The sequence below is a fragment of the Mustela nivalis genome (assembly GCF_964662115.1).
Source record: "Mustela nivalis genome assembly, chromosome: 2".
NCBI lineage: Eukaryota > Metazoa > Chordata > Mammalia > Carnivora > Mustelidae > Mustela > Mustela nivalis.
The window spans coordinates 131,785,461-131,801,491 of NC_139021.1; the positions used below are offsets into that span (position 1 = coordinate 131,785,461).

General features: G+C 46.4%; 1 protein-coding gene across 1 annotated transcript in view; it reads left to right on the top strand.

The window, feature by feature from the left end:
• Window positions 1–7,152: 7,152 nt before the first annotated feature.
• The window catches only part of MACROH2A2 (macroH2A.2 histone), a 43,517-nt gene continuing 34,638 nt past the window's right edge, over window positions 7,153–16,031 (top strand). Inside the window, exon 1 of the mRNA XM_082715539.1 lies at window positions 7,153–7,844. The gene's annotated coding sequence lies outside the window, so the exon portion shown is untranslated. The remainder of the gene's footprint in view (window positions 7,845–16,031) is intronic.

Consider the following 16,031-nt stretch of genomic DNA (forward strand, 5'->3'; position numbering starts at 1 on the left):
GCAATCAGTTGTGATTACTGTAAACACTACCTTCAAACCCGTGTTATGAGAAATGTCATCACCCCTAAGACAGAATTCCATTCTTCTCATTTAGAGACCTGTATTACCAAAAAAAAAAAAAAAAAAATTGTACTCTACTCTTATTATAGTTAACATTTTATCAATAAAATTGTTACGGAGGGGCACCTGGGTGGCTCAGTGGGTTAAAGCCTCTGCCTTCAGCTCAGATCATGACCCCAGGGTCCTGGGATCAAGCCCCATGTCAGGCTCTCTGCTTAGCGAGAAGCCTGCTTCTCTCTCTCTCTCTCTCTCTCTGCCTGCCTCTCTGCCTACATGTGATCTCTGTCTGTCAAATAAATAAATAAAATCTTTTAAAAAATATAAATAAAATTGTTACAGAAATTTCCTTTCTCTCTTGTTATGTGAGTACCTATGTATTAACCTCCATTTTGCCTCATGACAAAGAAGTCTAAAATATTTACGATCAGGCCCATTATGGAATAAGTTTGTCCCCCTCTGCTATAAAGGGAGGAATGACACTTTCTCCTAGCAATGGAGCCAGAGTTCAGCTGGTGAGGACAGGAGCCTGGCACAAGGTGGGAAAACAGAGTCAGCACTAGCTGACGTTTGTGGCGGGAATCCCTTTGAGAAGCTGCCAAAACATAAGATGGGTCTTCTCAACAGAAATGCACATGGACACAAAACATTCCAGAACCCCAGTTTCTTCCAAGAGCCCTAAGTGCTCCTGGTGGATCTCCAAGTGTCCAAGTACCCAAGCTAAGAGTTTCGAAGGGGAGGGAAGGGAGAAGGTGAGGGAAGGAGGAAGGAAGAAAGAAATTGAGGTGGAAACCTTTATAACTAGCAAAGGTACGAGTGACTGAGTCTCCTTTAGCATTAACTCCTTCCGCTCTCACCTTGGGTTACTCTTTCCCAACCCAAATGAAATGGTAGGAATAATTATGTGAGTCAGGGAGTGGCGTTGAGGCCCAAGGGTGGACACAGGATTTCCTCTACAAAGGGTAGGAGAGGGGCAGGAAATTTCTGAAGACCAGAGCAGAGGGGGCCATAGTTAAATGGCTGTAGGAAGCCCTGAGCTTCCATCCCAGCCCCGCTAACCCACAGTCCTAGCGGGCCTTGGCTGTCTCAACTTCCTGCCCATGCAGCACCCAGGGCAGCGTTATGCCCAGGGCCATTACCCTCAGATTTCCCCAAGAGCTGGGTGCAGCCATCCTCCTGATGGGAAAGATGGCAGCCCAACCAGAGAGCACCAGCCCTAAGTGAAGGTGACCCTGCCCGTGGACCCAGCTACAGAGGTCCCAAGTAGAAATGCCCTCCCAACCAAAAACCACCTCATCGTTTCTGATGCTCTTTGCAGTGTGGAACTTGGAGGCAACCAGACTCAATCTAACTCTCCTGAGACACCTGTCCACGTAATGGGGGTCCAAGGCAGTGTCCACTTAATCTATAGCTCCATGACTGGGAGGTGTTTGTCGGCAATAAGGCTGAGTGGCATCTGGGCATCTCCAAGGATCGAGCCATCAAAAGTAAAGGGCGGGTCCTCTTATCTTCTTATCTTCACAGAGGCGGGATTCTAGACTGTCAGCCTGAAAGACAGTTCTGTGCCAGATATGTCCCAGAGATCTGACTGATGCCGTGTGAGGACTTTCCTAGGTCTGGAGATGAAGGTCTTTGCTTTGCAGCACTGGCAAGAGATCCCGAATCTGTATCTTCCCCAGTGTCTTGTCTCTGAGCCTCTGCATCCACTCTTCTGCCTGAGACCTCAGCAGAGGACAGTGCATGGGCTAAGTTGTCCCCTGAAGGACTAAACACTAAGACTCTTCTAGAGTCCAGGGAAGACAGGGAAGACTTCTTCCCACAATAGGGAGAAAAGTCCCTGCTTGGAAGGACACCCAAGAAAAGTAACTTTGGGTACATTGGACAGGGCAGCTGGCTGCCTGGAGGTACAGGCCTATGGATTGTCAACCTAGGTCACTTTTTATTTTATTCAAGTATTACCTAATCTTAAAATGTTTGAAAACCAAACAGTAAATAAAATAAAATATTTGGGGGAGAAACCTGGTTTAGCTCATCTTAAGAATGCTTTGGAACACCAACATGTAGGAACTGGTGTCAATTTAAGAAAGGTGTTCAGAGACAAGGTAGCTCCTAACCCTTGTCACCAGTTCTTCATTGATAATTTCAAGGTGATTTCTGCACCTGCTGCCATGCCCTCGGTTATCAGACGGCAAGCTTCCTGAGAAGAGAAGATGCCTCTCTGTACCTCTCATGTGACCTGGCCCGGTTTCTTGCAAACAGTGCCTATTAAAAAATATTAGATTCCATTTGGAAATAAATATTTATAAATATTCACTTGAGTGTCACCTTTGTGTACAGGGGATGGGAACAGGGAGCCTTCCCTCCTCTTCCACTTCTCTCTCTCTCAGCCTAGAGTCCTTTTAGTATTACTAGTAAGATCTAATTTCCAGTAAGAGCCATCGATGGTGCCTGGGGATCAAGTGGCCAGGGTCATTCAATAATGATTTGTCCCCTTGTCCTCCAAAAAGGAACCCAGTGCTTGAGTACAAGCCCATGTCCCTGCCGCCACCCATCAGAGCAATGAGCTTCCACGTGGCCAAAGCTCTCCAAGTGTTTTTATTTGGATTTTTCTCCCCAGAAGAAACATGTTTTTCATGCAGTAATCTTAATAAATGCAACTGGGCTCCATTTCTTGGCTTCGAGGTAATGAAAATTAATTACCATACTTTACAAGTAATAGTTTCCACTCACAGCCCTCCTGTAGAAGTAAATATATCATAAATAGTTGCTATTATACCAATGCTGGTGAATTGGGCAGCCTGTCGTCCATAAATCCTTTTTCAACAGACATGTTATTTCTTTTGGGGGAACAAACAGATTTGTTTTAGATCAGAGAGTCAACTGACAGATGGCCTTTGTAAAAACACACCATTTGTATAAATAAATTATAGTTTTACTATGGTTTTCTGCTTTTGTGGATTTCAAAAATCTGTCCCCCCCATTCTCTAGAATGGGTCTAAATTGTAAAGAGCAATTTTGTTCGGGTGAGAGGCCACATTGCACAGATCTCCCAACACAGATGCTAAGGTCCAATCTCTGTAGACGCATGCTGCCACTTCCCACCGCAATCGTGGCAAAGAGCTCTGCCTGGAGGTAATGAGTTGATCTCCCAGAGAGCTCTGGCACCGGGCACAGCAAGAGCCCAACTGGCACACTCCCCTTAGCTCCGGGTTCTGTTTCCATTAATAATGACATCTCATGCCTTCTCTTCCTAACCACAACTTTGCATCACTGGGGCTGATAATGTATTTCTCTTGAAAACCTGCAACATTTAATTTTCTTTTACAGCGTTGTTCATCATCAGTTAAATGCTAAACATTTAGTTGATTCCTTTAAAATCCCGATCAGCCTTAACTCTGAGCCTACTGCTGTAGAAGTCATGACCCTTCTCATAACACACACACACACACACACACACACACACACACACCCCAAATGTTTATAAATTTATATTGAGATGTATATACATAGTTAATTATCTACACACAAAAAGAGACTCACTTATGTAAATCTCCCTGTCCCAGAACCAAATGGTCAGGGCTTAGCATTGAAAAGGACATATTTTGTTGCTGTTTTTAAAAACCTGGGCTATTAAGACGTTCCTTTTGTTAGGAGACTGCGATGTTCATTTTAACCAGAGCTACTAAGAATAGGCGTTGTTGGCATAATAAGGGCCTATGTGTTTCTTTAAAGACATCATTCCCTTTCTTAAGTGATTAAGATCCTAAAGCTGCCAGTTTTGGTGAAGGAAATCAAGTGATTAATTAAACATTAATCAAATGTTCACCACTCAAAATATAACACCAGGGAAGACTTTGCATATTTCCAGCCAATAAAAAATTTTGAGTCAGATTGCCTAGTATTTCTCAGGTTATAGGGTACATTTAAAAGCTGTGTACTTTTTAGCGGGGTACTTTTTAGCCTGGAGCTTTGCCTGCACTCATAACCTCGGGCCTTCGTGTTGCTATTTCAAGTTATGCCAGTTGGTGCCTTGATGAATTTAATACAGCATCTAGAATTGCCTAACTTACATTCAAAGAAGAGCTTAAACCAATGATTTCCATCTGTTTTTATGACACTCCCAGGGAATCTCAAGTTATTTCAAAGGGGAGCAGAAATTCTCAAATGAAATTAATCTGGATATATAAATCTTAGACACATAATACGCATACACTCACGTAGGCCAGATATAAATATATGCCCACACGATACATTCCTTCTGGAAGAGACGAGGGTCAGGAAATTAATAGGGTCATTGCATACCAACATCTCGGAAGGGTAAAATGACCACAAATTATAATAGGTGTCATGAACTATATTGGAACAAATCATGGAAAATAAACACCCACTCAATTCACAGAACATCATACACTGGGATCATAAGAAAATAAAACTGTTTGGGGGGGGCCAAAATCAATGAAGCTGTCTTTAAAATAGATGATTTTGTGAATGAATGACTAGTAGACTCCACAGACTATGAATCTAGCTGCATGGCTGGTTCTTTTTTTTTCCCCCCCATCTCTAAATCATGCTGCATGACTCCCTATGTGGAGAAGAAATCCATCCTGCATCTCAATAAAATGTTCGCTAGACTCCTTGTCGTTGATGGAGTCAACTCACAGCCAACCCATTTATTCATAATGTTATCTACACACACAGTCAAAGGTTAAGAAAATGTTTTCAGCGCGGTGGTAATCAACCAAACCTGCCACACCTGGGCTTTTCGCTGCATCCTTGAGTATATGTATCAGGAATGGCCAAGGGACATCCCATCCTGTGACTGATCACAAAATTACTTCACCTGAAGAGAACGCACACTTTCCCTCCCACCAGATTAGCACAGGAATTAAGAATATGAAACCGCCACTTCCTAACTCTATAACTGGGGGGCAAGTTTCACATTCATTCTTTGCCTCAGTTTCTCTGTCTATACGGAGAAGGTAATACTGCCCAACCCACAGAGTGGTTGTGAGGACTAAATGAGTTAGTAAGGGTAAGAGTACAGTGCACTCTGGAAAAATGCAGGAAGTGCGAACTCTCATTATTCCTATATATTATTCCCTTTGTCTGAGATTCCTTGAGCTAGGTCAATGCAGAACTTACAATTACTGATGAATTTCTAATTATGTTGACCATTTTATTTTTATTTTTTTTAAAAGATTTTATTTATTTATCTGACAGAGAGAGATCACAAGTAGATGGAGAGGCAGGCAGAGAGAGAGATAGAGGGAAGCAGGCTCCCTGCTGAGCAGAGAGCCCGACACAGGACTCAATCCCAGGACCCTGAGATCATGACCTGAGCCGAAGGCAGCAGCTTAACCCACTGAGCCACCCAGGCACCCCTGTTGACCATTTTAAATGGTCAATATTATCCGTGTCAAATTTTTGTTCATGTGTCAAATGTCCAATAATAAATACATATAATTAAACTAGATCCGGATATTAGGTTGCTTATTTATCCTCTGTACATCCTCTGAGGTTTGGAGTTGGGGGAAACGGCTTTAGGCTGGGTAACGGTAAGTGAACTGGAGTTTCACCCATGTGGCCTTGACTAAGTCACCTGACCCACCTGAAGATCAGATTTCATCCTATAACATATAGGCAGGTGGCCTCTATGATCCCTTCTATTCAAGGAACAAGAGCCTTATGAAGCTGACACCCCTGTTGACTCTCCAAGTTGTGACTACATCATCTATTGGAAGAAAACCACCAGGAGAAAACAGGAGAATGCTGACCAGTAAATTCTTAGACCAGCCTTTCTCAGATAGCACATAACAAAATGCTAGGATGAAATGAGTTACATAAAATGCACATAAAAATGACCAAGTGTACCATTTTTATGGCAAAGTTACAGGGAGAATGTGAATCTAATATATATTGATGAATTATTCAACTATATCGCAGTCAGCCAGGCTGAGTGGGTCACAGGGTAGGAGCATTTTTCAAGCACTCCCAGAAGGCTCCTGAACTCTTTTGAATGTTGGCCTGGAGGTTATTTGTGATCAAGAATGGACACACCAAAAATCTATATAAGAAGGGAGATAGGCACTTCCTCTAGAACAGGAAAATCGAAACCATTTGAGATGCTCCCAAGGGATCATTTGAAACCCTTTAAATATATGTCTCGGGAAAAGACTAGAGTTCTGACCTGGAGAGTACCTTCAAAGACAAAGAAGAGTGAGGTCATATACAGGGAGGGTAAAAGGGATAGGAAGAAGAGTGAAGGAAGTCTCCATAAACTGAGACTATTGTGTCCCGGAGAGCTGGAGAAGCCATATGAGATTTCAACAAATGAGGTTTTATTTATACCTTTCGATATATGCATGATCTTTTGGGAAGCAGACAGATTTCTCAGCAAAATACTTGTTTAAAAGGCATACGGTCTAAAGCCCTATCTACTAATTCCATCAACAGCCCCCATGGACTAATGAAAATCCCAAGGCCAGTTGGGCATTTGGGTTCTTTCCCACTCCAGGGATTGGAGGCTCTCAGTCACTCCCAATGTTTCCCACTACTTAAACATTTACAGGTTTATGAGGGCAGATGTACACAATATCACCAAATGTGAAAGGCTCTGAAAAGCACACATTTGATCAATGCTGGAGACCTATGTCTTCCTGTGGGTTTCTCTTTTATGAAGAGGTCAAAATTTCGCCTCTCCCAATCCTTTGAGTCATGGGGAGAAACCCGAGGAAGCATGGGTGGCCCATAGCAAGTGAACACTTCTCCCTGCAATAAACACATTCCTTGGACTCACCCCCAGCCACGGAGCCCCCACCACCATCTCCAGTGACAAAGGAGATGGCTTCCAGTAGAAGAGAGCTACTACTAATCCCATGATCACACCTGATATTGTCCACCGCATCCTTAGAAAAATACATTTCCTGGAAACTAACATTTGGTCCTTAAGACAATAGCCTCGCGCCCATCTTAACACCTGCTTCGATATTACAAATTAACACACGGTAAAGCAACCGAATTAAAAATTCACACACACACCGTCTCCCCCACCAAAACATCCATCTGCTAATATTATGCAATGCTGGAATCTAAACTGGTCTGAATTTATAAAAAGCCAACAGGCATGGATACACAGTCTCAGTTCTCGTGGCCGTGGCCACCCTAGGCAACAGCCCCGGGGGTAGACACGAACGTTCCTGTACGGTATTCGTTATTATTTGAGGACACGAGACCATAGAAGGGGGCCGTTTGGGCTTTCCCCTTCTAAGGCTCTCCCCAGAAGGGCCCGATGAACGCCCACGCCGTCTTCTCCCACCAAAGGTGGCTCCTGCTCTCCGGAGCCTCCGGATCCTGACCGTAGCGCTTCTGTCCCCGGCCCTGGGGAAAGCCTCGTCTCCGCGAGTGGCCCTCGGCGCAGCCGGCAGATCCGCCCGCGACGCGGAGGCCGCGCGGTTTCATCATTAATGCTCCTGAAGGACAATAGCTCATCAAGCCCCACCGAAAGCCCCGGACCCGTCGCGGAGCCTGGGCTGGCGGGGGATGAGGCTGAGCGACTCCTCCTAGAGGTGGTTATGTGGAGAAGGAGCAATCCCTTCTCCCTCCTCCTCCTCCCCCCGCTACTATCCGCGGCCCGGAGAACTGCCGCTTGCCGCCATTGACAAGCACCGATAGAACCCAAAGAAAGGCAAAGAGTCCTGCCCGGCACCGGCGCCGCGCGGGCCGAACCTGCGCCCCGGGAGCGGCGTGCCGAGGGCACCGGGCGCCCGGAGCAGGAGGCGCAGCACCAGGTGAGCCCGCCATGGCGATGGCATTATTGTTCAGGGGGCTCCGGGGTCTGTAGACAAAACGCGCCGCGGGGGCAGCGCCGGGGCCGGAGAGAACCCCTGCCTCTCCCGCCGCCCGGCCCCTGCGGGCGCACCCCGATAGCCGACCCTCCCCGCCAAAGAAAAGAGAGAAGAATTAATAAATCAAGCTGCCCAACTTGCTTCCTCGCGAAATAAAGGCGGGGGGGGGTGCGAAAGAAGCGGTAAAATTGCCGCGGCCGGCAAGGAGCGGGGGGCATCCTGGGCGAGGTGGGAGGAGGCGGCGGGATGCGGGGTCCAGCGGCGGGCCGCGGCGAGGCCGGCCCGGCAGGGAGCGGAGGGGTCCCGGGATGCGGACTTTGGGGCGCCGGAGCCGAGGAGGGAGGCGCCCGGCCGCCGAGGGAACTGCTTCGGGGCGGTGGGCCGCTCGGGGGGCCTCCGAGGGTGCGGGGCTGGCCGCCGGCCCGCCCGGGGCTGACAATGGAAGGGGCGCGGGGGCGCGGGCCGGAGGGAAGGGGGCCGCGGGCTGGGGGCGGGCCGCGCCGCGGAAGGTCAGACCGGGGACGCGGGCGGCGGGGACGACGCCGGGGGCCGCTGCGCGGTAGCGGGGCGCCGCGAGCTCCGTGAGCCCCGTGAGCCCCGGCCGGCGCGGAGGAGGTCTCGGGGCCGGGCACTCCCCTCCGGTTCCCTTTCCGGGGCGCCCGGTGCCGCCGCGCGCTGCGCTTTCCCCGGGAAATGGCGGCCCCTCCGCGGAGCTCGCTCGAGCAATCCCCGCTTCCCGCTTTGCGCGGGAAAAATACAATAATAATAACAATAATAATTAATAGTAATAATAATAATAAAAGGGAAAGGGGGATAAAAGTAAAGTGGCCGCGACGAAGGAAAGGGCTGCGGCGGGCGCCAGACGGCGCGCGAGGCGCGTGCGGGGCGCGGCGGGCGGGACCGGCCCTGCCTCCCCGGCTCGCAGCCCGCTCTCCCCAGCACCCGGTGCCAGCCTCGCCCGCCGCCGGAATCGCACCCGTCGGTGTCCTTCCCCGCCTTGCCTCGTGGGGGCGCCCTCCGCTCCTGCCCTCTTTGTTCCTCCCAACAATGGCCAACAGGCATTGAGCCCCCAAAGGGCCAAATGCGTCTCTGCTCCAGGAGTTCCCGGGCGCTGATTGCTGCGGCCACCACCTGGGCCACCGCGGGCTTGATTTCCGCCGGGTCACTGCTGGGGTTTAGTGGCAACAGTCCTACGGTGAGCGAAAAGGGGCCAGAAGAAGCGGGCTGAGAAGCCAAAGCGCGGGTCCCTGTGTGTCTGGGGCAGGGCAGCCCCGACGGGAAAGGGGGTCCCCGCATCCCAGCGGCGCTGGTGACCCCAGGGAATTCCGAACAGGGCCCGCGCCTGCGCCCCCCAGACCTCAGGGGCCCACTCCGCTGGAGGCGGTCAGTCCACCCTAGCAAACGGTTTCTTCATTTTTCTCATTTGTGTTTGTGTCCAAATACCACTGTGCCCCCTCCCTGGGCTGCACAGTTGCTACTGAAACGGTTCAATAGGCGAGAGAAATAGAAACGTTATCCAGAGCAAAACGCGCCTTGGTTTATACTGTTTCTTATTTAGCGACACACAATTCTCAGCTCGTTCATATTTAACTGAAAGTTATCTCTTACCCTTTTGGAAAACTCTTTTTTTTTTTTTTTTTTTTTTTAAGTGAATGTTCAGAACGGCAAGATTTGGAACCACGCTCACGGATTTTTAGAATCGCTTTAGCCCCAGATTATCATACAAATAAATATAGGCTCTGCCTGAAGGAAAAGTTTATCTTGCCTCCAGTAATTTACACCTCTAAAACCTCCCTTTCCTGTAACCAAATTGAAAATATATTTATTTCCGGTTCTCTGCTCCAGTTCTGCTAGCCTGTCACAGGTCTTCCTCACCTGGATCCATTCATTGCCACGCTTCCGACATTATGAATGATTTCCTCTATTTCAGAACTCTGTAAAAGAATTTCATTCCTTGGATCTAGAATGTTCCAAAGAGGGACCTTACTCCCTCTCCATCCCATCTTCTGTCTACTTCCCAGGGATTCTGAGGCTTTTCCCAGTGGGTGGGACACCCTGTTAGCTGTTGTCTGAGACAGGCTGGTCTGCTTTCACTGCCTCCTGCCTGCAGAGAACGAGGGAATCCTGTTTTAGGCAGACAACTTTAAATGAAAGATATCTGTAACTTGGCCAGGGGAAAGGATGTACAAAAATCCAACCAAGTTTTTGAAAATTATTTTTCGTTCTTAAGAAATAACCTCAAAGATAAATGCTTTTTTGGCACAGAGATGAGCAAAGATTGTGATTGGAGATCACTCCCCAAGCAGCTACTGGGACCCAATTTTTAAACACCTCTGGTTGGGGAAACCAATACATATAAGTAGAAGTCATGGGCCTTGCTCTGAGGGAGCTCAGGTTCCAAGCCTAGGAGATAAAATATGTATGCAAGTAAGACAAGGTAAAAAAAATGATTACTCTTGGCAAGCTAAGTGGGAAACCAGTTACTTTCTTGCACTGCTAACAGGTATGTCAACTGGTATAGCCAATTTGGAGGGCACTGTTAAAGTCAAATAATGGACACACTTTGTGACCCAGCCATTCCATTTCTTGGTCTATATCTTAGGGAAGCAGGCACAGATTATGTAATTCCCTCCCATTGCAGTTTTGGCAGTTTTGAAACTGAAAGCAACCTAATGGCCATCATAAGGAATGGCTAAATAAAATCTGGTACATCTGTCTTCTGGACAGATCAGGCAACATTTTAAAAGAATGAAGTAAGCCCATATACATACACTGAGACAGAAAGGTCACCAAGACATACTAATGAAAAAGGCAGTTACAGAACAATACATACTGTATGGTATTATTTATGTCAAAAACAAAATACTATGTATTTTATAAGTAAAAATGCACATATAAAAAGATAGGAAGGGCATAAAGACACCCACTGAAAGAGACGAGAACTGGAGAAATTATCAAGGAAGAGTTTAGTCATACAATTATTCATACCCATCTGTAACAATTGTTACAACATTTGGAATTTTACTATTTGAATTAATTTCTGTATTACTTGCATAACTAAATACAATTAAGAAGTTACAAGTGATTGATAATGTGTAATAACAGTCCCAATAAAATGCTACAACAGTTTTTAAAGGGAGAATAGAATTTTAGTCTGAAAGAAGGCTGGGAGTAGGCTTCACAGAGAATGCAGAAGAAGGGGATAGGGTCCGAGACAGGCAGAAGGAAGACTGACCAGACAGTCTTCCTCTTTCTTCAATGTCATCACGTTATCACGTAAATTCCCTTGCGAGGCTGCGGTCAGCCTGCCCTGCCAAGGTTCAGGTGGGTGAGGGAACTAAACGCAATAGTTTATACTTGTCTAATCGCTATGATTCTGTGAATATCTTACATTAGATTTAGATGAGAGAAAAAAATGAACCAGTAGAGGAACTTCTGACAATAATGCTGGAAGGTAGTATTTTAAGAAGGAAGATAGTGAAAACTTCAGGATGGGGGAGTTTTTTTCTCCTGGATGCACACAGGGCTATATATGGGGAATTAAGTTGGAGGGAAAGATGAGCATTTGAGAGGATAATTCAATTCCCCTCCCCCCAAAAATTCACAAAAGGAACCCCCCTTTTGAAACAGATATTTAAGGGGTACCTGGCTGGCTCTGTCCCTAGAGCATGCAAATTTTGATCTCGGGGTCATGAGTCCAAGTCCCACATTGCAGTGGAGACTGCAGTAAGAAGGAAGGAAGGAAGGAAGGAAGGAAAGAAAAAGAAAGAAAGAAAGAAGGGGACCTTTAAGGCTGGTTTCCCTTATTCACTCGTTCAAGGAATATTTATTGAAGATCAAATGTGTACATTACACTGCCAGGTATAACCGAGTACAGTAAAAACAGCCCCAGACCAGGGTTCCAGAAGTGGGGGTGAGGGGCTGGTCATAGGTCTGGTCTCACATGGACTGTGTGGTCAGAGACAAGGTGTTTACTGACCCCCGCCCCTCCCCTGTCACACCTTCTGTGGTGGCTACAAACAGGAGGGGGGCACTAAAAATGGTCAATCACTCTAGTCCCTTTCCGTCTTAGATCATGACCTTGTGAAATCCTAGGATTCTAACCATGTGATGACTGACTGTGAATTCCCAGACAGATGGAATTTGGGGGATCGGACTAGGAGGGGCCCCAAGTGCCCCATCTTGGGAAAAATAAAAGTTTCCCTGTCTTGAAGTTCTCAGTAGCTTGGGTAGCTCTCGCTGTTTCCCCAGGGTGGAAATTTCATCACCAGCCCTTTACACAAGCTCCTAGGAAGATGTTGCTGAGCTCCAGCTTCGCGATGTACACAGACCACCCAGCGCTGCGGGATTGTCGTTGTTGCTTTTGAACTAGAGGGGAAATGCCAGCTTGCGCTCCATGAAAGTCATCCCCTAAAATTGTTTCTTCTCTGGAAATAAGTCCACAATGGCTAAGGTTTATGAAATGCCTTATTGCCTGCCAGGTGCTGTTCCAGACACTTTCTCCATATTCACTCCTTTCATTCTTTCCACAGCGCGATAGGCGGGTACTATTATTAGATCCATCTTATGGCAAAGAAAAGAGAGGTGGAGGATGTGCCCACAGCTGGAGGTTAGACTTGGGAGTCGGCTCCAGACACCCTCCCTCTACAACCCACATCCTCCCCTCCATGGGGTGAGAACAAGGGCCTGCGGGCCTCCCTCGGGAGTCTCAGATTAGGTTCGATACGAAGATTTTTACTTTAAAAACTTCTCTGCATCACCATTTTACCTGCCTCTGTCAGATGAAAGATAAAGATTATCCGATTGAGCTACACAACACTGTGCTTTAAACTGTCTTGTCACAAAGTATTAAATAAGATGAATTTGGTGGTTTCGCTGAAGCCCTTGCTGTTCATTTATCCATCCCGCCCTCCATCATACTTCGCCCGATTTATTTGACTGGCGTTGCCAATTTGGACTAGGAATGGAGTAAGTAATTCAAGTCAGAATTCTCGTGCTTTGACAGAGAAGTGTGGGTGGAAATCCATGTCCGACCAGCAGCCCCAGCCCAGGGACGTTCGCTCCAGCTCATTCTGGGGATGCCAGGATTAGCTACCGTAATATTGAACCCAAAACTGTGACACATGATCTGATCAGAGATTTGGGGTTATTTCTGGATAAAAGAGGCAATCCTGATGATACAGTTTGGAGGACTAAATTTGGGGTGTTTCCACCACAAGTGGACAAAAACCTAACAGAGTAAAAATCAAACCAATCCTGGGAAACCCACGCCCTGCATTTACTGCATTTACATTAGCCCGGGGCTAATAACGCCATACATTATGCGATGTGTATTTTGGACTGCCTTAACTGTTCAATAAAGCCATTAAAATTAGATAGTGGTGACAGAATATGAAAAGGTAAATTCCAACAGCTTTTGTAATAGACAACATAAACTTTTAGCTCAGGTGATTATTCACGGGGTCCCCCAGCAGGATGCCAAGCTTGCGGATCGATCACGCTTCCGGAATTTTCGTGCAGTGCTAACCCACTCCAGTGTTGGCCCCGTGCTACGAAACTGGATTTCACCCCCGCTGCTCTTCAGCGAACGCTATAGATTATGTTTTGGGGTGGAGAAGGGCAGTTTCGGAACAAAGCAAAGTAGAATATTCAAGTCTGGTTTTTCTTTCCGATGATTGCTTGTGGATGACAAGATAGTCCCTTCAAAGGAAAGATCACCTGGCTATGACTTCATTCTACTGGGTTGTTCCATGTCTGTGGATGTAACAGAGGGGAGGGGGGTCAGAAGGAGGGACCTTTTGAGCATCTTCATAGAATAGGACCATCTTTCAAGTGGGAAAGGACCTCACAGGTCGGCAGGTGTAATGGCTGTCATTTCTCAGAGGCCCAAAGCAGGCAAGGCGGGGACCAGCCATCAAGGTTCTCAGGGTCTTCCCAACTGCACCCAGGACTGCTCCCCTTCCTTCCATCTGTTTCATATGTTGGAATTCCTGAAAGATTGTTCTTTTTGTTGTTTCTCTGAGCAAAGTTAGCGGGGTTGTGGAGGAGAGGTATTGAAAAATCAGTGGGTTTGGCTAAGGACCACAGGTGGTGCGTACAAGACTGGACCCCCACCAGCTCACACCACACACCGCCCCCCGCCCCCCACTCCGGTCCCCTGTACCTCCCATCTGCCATTGTGCTTCACCCTCGAGGTCTAGCGGCTTCCGCTCGTAGATGGCAAGGCACCCCACGGTTGCCCTTACCTAGTGTAGCAGATAAAACTGCCAAGACCAGTCCGTACGCGCACACCAGGAAAGGGCACTGTATGTTGCCAGTATAGAACATGGCAGCCGCAGTCACAGTCCCCCGCCCCCCACCAGCACCAAAAGTGCAGCCACTGCCTTAGGACTGACAGTAAGGAAAACAGGGTGGGAGAGGCAGGCGAGGGAGGGATGGAGGAAGAGGAGTTCCAGGGCAGCTGCCTCTGTCTTGAGCACCCACAACTGCCCCCACCTATGCACTCAGGGGCACAGCAGTCATGGATGTCTCTGGAAGCCCCTGGTGGGTCAGGCAGTCCTGGGGGGCTACAGTCTCCTTGCTGTCTGATACTGGCATGCTCACAGCCAGCCCCGAAGCAGGCTCCCGCATCTCCTCACCCCTCACCTGAGAAGCTCATCTTGGCTCAAAGTTGGTCCCCTGCTCAGAGGATAAGAGGCCACCACTGATAACAATAAACCTCACTACGAATCTGAAACTGCTTGATTTTGAAGAAAGAAGACAGCTTGCCCACTGTTCTGGTTTGTTAATTCCCAAGAGCAAAAAGACAAGAGACCAGGCTGGACCCAGTGAAGGGTTTGGTTTTTATTTTGTTTTCCATGAATAAATAGATTCAGGAAGACAGTTTTCTTCTGGGGGTGCATGACTGAGATCCAATAAGAATAAAACTCTTTTTTATTCATTCATTTATATTCATTTCTCAATCAACTGATACCATAGATAGCCAAATATATTTATATTGTATTAGACAATGGCAAGCTAATAATGAAGAGACTGAATATATATTAACAACTTGTCCTTTTGTCTTTTTAAAAAAAAAACATAAGCTCACGTTTAGCAAAGGTAACAAAACCTAGTCCCCGAGTACTATCCTAGCAGGATATACTCTATATCCAGACCCTATCTGTCCCCCTGCCCCCATGCTCTGCTCTCTCTCCTGTCCCCTCTAGAAGGAGATGGGCACACACACTCTGACTCTGGGTTATAAAGAATTCACTAGAAGCTGACGTCCTCCTAGATTATTCCAGGACATGACTTGAAAGACTTTTTAAAAGGGGAATGATTTGTAACCCAATAGTATAATTTAAATAAATTGGGTTAATGCTTGGTTCTAACGTTCACGGTTAGTTAATTTAGTTAATTTGATCCACGCGTCATTTTGATGAAATTGCATTTGCTATAGCTCTTTACATTATAAATTGTTAATGTGCTCTAACATATATGACGATAAAATTATTGACTGTTCTCATTCACTTAAAGGTGGCCTTGGAAGAAAACGGTTTGGAAAGTATTACTTGTGCAATAATGATTTGCCCTTGGACTTCATAAATGGAAATGTAATAGAGCAGGTGATTTAGCTAGTATTACTGAGAATGGTTTTTACAGCTACAAAATAATACTAACTATTATTATTTTAATACAGTACATAGGGGAACACACCAAAATATATTAGAATTCTATTAGGTGTGAGGCTAAGAGGTTTTTTTTTAACACCCTTTAAAAATATATTTCTACATATAGTTAATACATTTGTATTGAATTCCCTTATGTTCTACCGAGTTTTATTTATCTCATTTTAGTCTCCCAAAGGTGAGTTTTGAACTGACAGAGTAAAGATGCTTCATTGCAGCGTCTACCTCGTTTTTTCATAAATATTTACAATATGAAATATTCTGAAGCACGATCCTACAGATTAGAAAAATATCACGGGGATGAGAAATGAGTACATCTCAGCAATTTTAAAACAGTACTTAAAGTTTTAAAAAATCCATCCCCATCATTAAAAAGCTACAAGTCCTCTAATTTCTGGTTTTAAAGTAATATAGAGATGAAAGCATTTTGATTCACATACTTTTCTATGGAGATTCCCTT